Source organism: Marmota marmota, unplaced genomic scaffold (assembly GCF_001458135.2).
Source record: "Marmota marmota marmota unplaced genomic scaffold, marMar, whole genome shotgun sequence".
Classification (NCBI taxonomy): domain Eukaryota; kingdom Metazoa; phylum Chordata; class Mammalia; order Rodentia; family Sciuridae; genus Marmota; species Marmota marmota.
Window position 1 is genome coordinate 9,008,229 of NW_025999998.1, and position 7,752 is coordinate 9,015,980.

Below are 7,752 nucleotides of genomic sequence, written 5' to 3' on the forward strand. Positions count from 1 at the left end.
AATTGTTTACATCCCTGGGACACTGCTGAAAGAAGTAGAGCTTGAAAGGGCACCATTTTCACTGTGGCTGGGAGAGTTAGTGATGACCCACCCTATAGTTTGCTGAGGTCTTCCTACTTGCTTGTTAACTTTAGCTTCTACATTTTCTGTCTATTCCAAAGTGAACCTCAGACTACAAAAGATAACACATCTAAGGAAATAGAACATAGTATGCCCTGAAGAATCCATTGTAAGAACTTGGTTTTCTGCCTGAGGGTATGCTGGTATAACTTTAACTGGAAAACATGTAGTGAGAAATTTTAAACAAGATGAGTAGTGTAGTACATATATATCATAAATACTAACTTTTAACTCCCTATTAAGTTGCAATTAATAATGTAGCCAGAAACAGTCATCTACTGTAAAGTGATTTAACTTGATGACAATGCTTATTTCATTGAGAAGTGTTAGGTTTTAACTTTTGGGGGCCTAATTTGTTTCTCTGACATGCCAACCTCACATGGCAGGTTTTAAAAAGTGAAGACTTCACCTCTATTTCCTTGTAAGTAATTCCCTTATCCCCTTATGATTCTACCTCCACCTGCCATGCCAAATTTCAGTAAGAACAACCATTTTATTAAGACACTGGAAGAGACTAGGCATTCCTTCTGTTTTGTTTTTCTGGGTTTTTTTTTTTTTTTTTTTTTTGGTTTTTTTCTGTCAGAGAAAAAGTGAAGAAGAAAACACTCCTTTTTATACATGTATATTCTTCACATCATATACAATTTTGATGCAGTACTTGAATGGGTTGGTATCTACATACATACACAAGTATGGGAATGGAAAAATACCATCTATCATTGGGAGCAAAGACGAAATACATTGCAACTCTTTTTCCCCTCACATTGGTCTAAGAATGCTTCATCTTCTCCCTTCAGGTCTTCCTTCTGAAGATTCATCTTGTTTGTAGCTTGTACTGCTGCAAATAGGAATTTTTTAAAATAAGGCCTAAACTTAGGAGAAATGAAAAAGCAGTATTACTTGTTCAGTCTAAAAAGAAGAGTATAGAACATACAGTATGATCTCCATCTCTGAAGTCAAGCATAATTTAACAATTAATGCTAAGGAAGAAAATGATGGGGGTTTGGGGGGAGGCTGTGTATTTGGTTTGGTTTGGTTTTGCAGAGAATCACACAAAAACAAATATGGTTGGAGGCTAAAAGGACCCTAGGAAGCTGCACAGGATGTTATATTCATGTGAAGCTTTTCCTTTTGGACTTTGATGAGTCATAATGGTATCATGGGGTATAAGTCCCTTTTTCATGCCTGTGTGGCCATAATCAATTGTTACATACGTCTGTGTTGGTTGACATTCTGTATAGAGTAGATGCTGGGTTTGAAAACTGATATCTGTCACAAAACCTTCATGAAAAAATATTCCATTCATAAAGTTAGGAAGCTTCTAGTCCTAACAAACTGTTAATGTGAACTGAAATGTTGTCTGACTTCAAACAGGAGCAGATAAGACCATTTAAGAAATGAATACTTCATCTTTAGTAATGCAAACTAAACTTTGACGAATTGAATCAGATGTTGTTTAATTTCGTGAAAAGTTTAGAATTAGTAAATAAAATTATTACAGAAATAAGCACTCACCTCTTTTTTCCAATGAGCATTCTCAATAGATTTTTGTCTCTCCACAATCATTCCTCCAAAATAGAACCATAGTTTTCATTGTGATCATATCACTCTCTAGTTTTAAAATCTTTGTTTATTCTCCATCCTTGTTGTGATAAATTTCAAACTTCTTAGCATGTCACCCAATGCTGTGCATGGACAGGTCTCTACCAGCCTTGTTGATTGCCCCAAAATGCCTGCACTCTGGGAAACCTGGTCTATCTTCTAGCTCCTGAGAGGTTGTATTGGTCACACTTCCCTCTGACAAAAATGCATGACTCACCTGTGAACCAGCATCCTTATAGTGGTCCTCCCTGCCCTCCCCGCAGCAGAGGAAGCTTGTCCTACTCTGCTCCCATAGCAACCAATGTGTACCTCCATTAGAGCACTTATCACTTTGATGTGATTATTTGTTTGGTATCCTCCACTAGATGGTTAGTGCCTGGAGGGTGTAGAACAAGTTCAATTCATCTTTGAAACCTCAGCAATTAGCTGGATGCTTAGCACACTGTATGTGTGTGTGTGTGTGTGTTTTCTTAACCACTTTGTTGAATGAAAAGATGAGAGATAGATAATAAAATTATCTGACATAGAGAATTTAGCAGGTCTTCACTATTAATAATTATCATGTTAATTAAAACATTACTAAATGCTCAGAATCTTTATTTTGTAAACTGAAAGGGCTTGGAAAATGTTTTGGGGTTTTATTTGGCTTTGTTTGGAGGAGGAGAGATGAGAAGAAACTATAGCTCTTGTGGTCATATAAAGAGCATTGACAAGAGGTTTTGCTTGTGGTTTTAAATCAGGCCTAGAAGTAACAAGAATGCATACATGGCAATTATGTAATAGAGTAGTTACCATTCTAATTGCAAGTTCTTTTTATTTTTATTTTAAATTAAATGCCAGAAGTTGTGAAAAAACCTGTATACATGTCATTTCATCTACTTAACCTGATGAGATATGTGACATTGTCCCCATTCACGGATGAGGAAAACTAGAGTCAGTAAGCAATTCACCTAAGGAGGGAGGGGTCTCCAAAGTGGAGTGAGCAAGCAATTCATTGTGATATTGGAAGATTAGAAATTTTATTTATTTATTTTCTTTAATGTCTGAAAATGTAATGATGCAATAACCAAAAAAAGAAGCATTTATAATAATGTTTATTATACTTATCCACCCTAGTGTCTTCACATGATCCCAAGTAAATTGGTCATGTGCGGTGTATTGTATCTGAAGAATGAGAGAGAAGGAGCCCCACAAAGGAAACACTGATTCCTCTGCTCTTTCATGGACATTAATCTCTCTTTAGGCATTGACATTGCCTCAGGTTTATAGTTTCAACCTTAAATACATTCAAAAGATTATATTACCATATCTAGTTTTAGCCAATCAACGCTCTTATTTGTAAAGCTGGTGGTTAAAAAGACTTCTGAAAAGAAATCCAAAGATTGAGATAATACTGATAATGCAAGCACAGGTGAAAATCGGGATCAAAATTACCACTTTAACCTCTAAGAATTCTTTGCCAGCCATATTAAGAAGTAAAACAATGACAGTCTAATTAGAGCTAACAAATAAGTGGAAAATACCACAATTATACAAGCCTACTTGAGGTATGGATTTATATTAATTACCATGAAGGATGAATTCTGACCTACGCATATATTTGCCTTGAGATATTCACTATTGATAATATAATATCATCATAATTAGCAAGATAATAAAATTTTTTCTATCATCTTCATCTCATTTTTCATCACTTGTATTTTGTGTATGTTTTACAATGTACTTTCTATATTAATACTGAATGTGTATTATCAATAAATTCACATAAATCATGCTTTCTCTGGTTTTGTCTTGTTGGGTTTTGTTTTTATTTTGCTTTTTATGTGCAAGGGGAATGATCAAACAATTCAAAGATGACTAAATGATGAAGTCAGAATTTTTAATTCAACTTTGTAGAACTCCAGACTCAGGGTGTTATATGTTGCTCATATAAAAACAGCTCAATAATTTGTCATGGGTACAAGGTTTTAAATCCATAATGGAGATTCTGTGGGGGTGGAATATAAAAGATCTTCAGGGCATTTGAGAATTCCCTGAAACTGTTCAAAATTCCATGATCATGTTAATATGCACTTTTGGCAATGACTCCATACATTTCACCATTCTCAAGAGGTTCTTCCCCTAAAGAGGTAAGAAATACTAACAAAGAGGCATCGGTAATATCGATGACCTAGGATAATTTTCTGATAAGAAATCAGCCCTCTGCATGACTTATGAAAAAAAAAACCTATAAAACTCAATATTTCTCTAGATAGTTCAAATGCACTTTTTAAATTTTTTTAAACTTTTTTCTGGGAGGAGGATGTTCATGGATTGAACCCAGAGGCACTTTACTATGGAGCTATGTCCCAAGTGCTTTTTAAAAATTATTATTATTTTTTTTTATTTTGAGACAAGGTCTTGCTAAGTTGCTTAGGCCTCTCTAAGGTGTTGAGGCTGATTTTGAAATTGTGATCCTCTTGCCTCAGCTCCGAAGTTGCTGGGACTGACTACAGGCATGCATCACCACACCTGGCAGTTCAAATGCATTCTAGCTGCTCAAAGGAAGTCTTCATTTACCTCCAGACAGGGCTTTCTGAGGATGATTTGGTTCTTAAGGATTTCTCAATAATACTCCATTATATATTATTGGCTAGACAAGGAAAGTTTGGGAAAGTGTTATTATCATCATCATGTCTTGGAGGCTTTGACATGTCTTGGGGCAGTTTTACAGTAAGAATCAGAACATGACTTCATTTTTTATCATGCAATGTTCAAATATGTTAACTTTTGTTTGGTAGGCCATTGTAACTACTCCCCTTTGACTTGCTTTGTCATTTCTGAATGATAATGTGCTTCTGTACCAATGTGACACTGTGGTTGACCTCTGAGCTCCTCAACCCAATATGTGTACACGTCTCCCATGCTATTATGTGAAATTGTATTGTACTGTTTAACTTTGTGTTACCTTCAGCTATCCTGGATTTATCTTTTCAGTTACTATTTATTGGCAGTTATTTGTATGTACCCCTTTTCTAGCTTGGCTTGTGTTACGTCACCCACAGGATTTTTACTTTACTTTAAGTTCAGTACACAAATGCAAACCACAGTGATCATTTCAGTCCCTTTTCTATACTTGAAATTCTCTGTAAATTCAAGAGAGAAATAGAAAATAAGTCAGAAATATATAAAAACAGAAGTAACCATTGAAAATACCTTAGATGACACTTTAAAGAAATTGAGATAAATAATCTACTTTGGGTGAAAAAAAAAAAAGAAGTTAGCCTTCACATAGGTAGTGATAAAATGCATTCCACAACAATATGGCTTTATTTTAATTTTCAATAGTGTTACTAGCCAGAAAGTGATACATATAAATAAAGAAAAAGTATAAGAAGTTTGGGAAAGAGTTGAAAGCATCTGGATTCTGCATGGGGCAAGTTTTAATGCTGGGCAGGAAGCTTTTATCTCCCTTTCAGATAAACTCAGCTGAACAGTTACCGACTTCAATGAGTGTTGGGCATAAAGAAAACGCTCAGATTTGTTCTGGAATTCTGCATATTCAATTGTTTATCTTACCACAAACATTGTGATATCTGTTGGAATTTTGCTATTATGAAGACTATCTGGGGCCTTTTGGTAATAGACTTCTTTAAATAGAGGAAAAAAACAGGACTTGCTGATAAGAGAATTATACACTTTGCCATTGTTATTAAAACTCAGGACTTAAGGTTTAGGGGTATGTTTAAATTTTTAAGACGTTTACACTTTACATTTTATTTACATTTTATTAAAATATGTTAAAAATATAACCACCTACCAGAGCATTTGTCTTTTTTGCTATCTTAAGTTTATTTATTTTATTTTTTTTGCTATCTTAAGTTTATAGGGTAAGAAATACTAACAAAGAGTAAGAAATACTAACAAAGAGGCAATTGACATTACTAACTGTATCTACCATAACCTGATGTTCCACAATTCACATGGCCAATGTTTTTTTTTTATTTTCACAAGAACTTAGTTGCTAATGCTAGCATCGTTATCATCGTCGTCATCATCATCAACTACTGATAAATTAATGAAAATAGTAAAAGAATAATGATCTAGTAAATGACTATGCCTACAAACAGCTTTCAATGCTAACATTGCTGATACTTGAGCTATCACAGACCATCTATCAATCTCTTACTATGAGTAGTAACACTAAGACTTCTTACTATAGTCACTGCTTTAAAAACTAAACCCCAATCTCAGGATCTCTGGTTCCATGCACAAAATAAGCCCAGTATACTAGAACACATGGTTGCATAGACTGTCCACAGCCACCCTAGGTTTAGAATCTTCGTCTCCTCAGTTCCAGTCAGTGCCCAACTGATGAAGTGGGCCGAGCACCACCCGCTGCAGGCTATCAAATGTATTTTTATAGACCGTGGTTTTCCAACTATTTTAACAACTATTCACAGTAAGAAATGTGTTGTATATCATGATCCAGGATACACATACTTACTTAGTGAATTGTTATCAGTTAGGGTTCAACCAGGAAAACAGAAGGAATTTAATTCAGGGAATTGGATACGCTGATGATGGAAAAAGTTTAGAAATCAAACTGGGAGCTGAGTAGCAACAGTGAGAAGTCATGGTCTCCCCTAGGCTGGGAAAACCAAGGGACAAGGAAGAACTAACAAATCCCAGAGCCCAGGGTCTCCTATTAAATCTGAAACCATGTGATTCTCAGAGTGATGATGAGTAGAATTGTTGCTGGAGTGGAAGAAAGGGAAAAGGGAAATTCCTTGCCATTTCTTTACTTAAAATTTAAAACTGACACATAAAAATTATACATATTTATGAGATAACACATGATGTTTTGATACATGTGTACATTGTATAGCATTCAAATCAGGGCAAGTACATTTATTGCCTCAATCATTTATCATTTCTTCCTGGTTAAAACATTCAGAATCCTTTCTCATGGCTTTGTTGAAATCCATGCTCTACTATCATTATCTGTGGTCACCCTACTGTGCCATAGCACATCAGAACTGACTTGTCTTATCTAACTAACTCAGTGCCTGTTGACCAGAAACTCTTCCCAACTCCTCCCCCTCTATTCTCCTCAGACTCTGGTAGGTACTATTTTATTCTCAGCTTCAATGAAATTGTTGAGATTCCACATTTGAATGAGATCATGCAGGGGATGACTTGTCTTCCTCCTCTCCTCCTGCAGGCCAGTCTCTTGCTTGCATCTCTTACCAGTCACGGTCCTGTGGGCTGCCTAGAGCTGACAGAAGGGGGCAGGCAGTGCAGCCTGCCAGGGTCACTGTTCACTTGCCTCAGAGAGCTGAGCACAAGATGAAGGATGGATTTGAGAACCAATGGACCCCGTATCTGAAATGAAGTTTCCTAAAACAGGATTTACCTTAAGATCAATGCCCTCTGAAGTTAATATTTTCTTTTCTGTTTCTTTTTAATTTAACATAGATACACCTTATCATGACGCATAATTTGCAGTGAGTAGATAGGCCCTATTTGGACCAACAGGGAATAAATACATTTCATGAATTTGTTGCCTGGATCTAAATATTCTGATTTTACGATAGGTTATTAAAACATAGGTCTCATAATCAGGAGTTGATGGATTCTATTGTATGAACCTTAAATAAAACATTTTTACTGGGTTCCCATAATTAGACTATTTTTTCAGATAAATGAATACAAAATAAATAGTGATGGATGACAATGAAGTACACAAATCAATCTCAGTTCTTCTTTTTCCACAATCAGCAAACAGGAAGATATTATATTTATCAATTTTTCTATTTTTTTCTGCATAGATCTCATAATCAAGCAATAGTAGTTATGACTATAAAAGAATCATTCTCTGTAAGTCATTTTTACAAAGACACTGATAATACTCAAACAAGGATAAGAATATATGAGCACACCCCAACAATTGTGAAAAGATATTAAATGGAAAATTTAACTAAAATTTAGGGACAACTAATAGCATATAAATATACCTATAATTACACATGTAAAGTTTTATACTTTGGG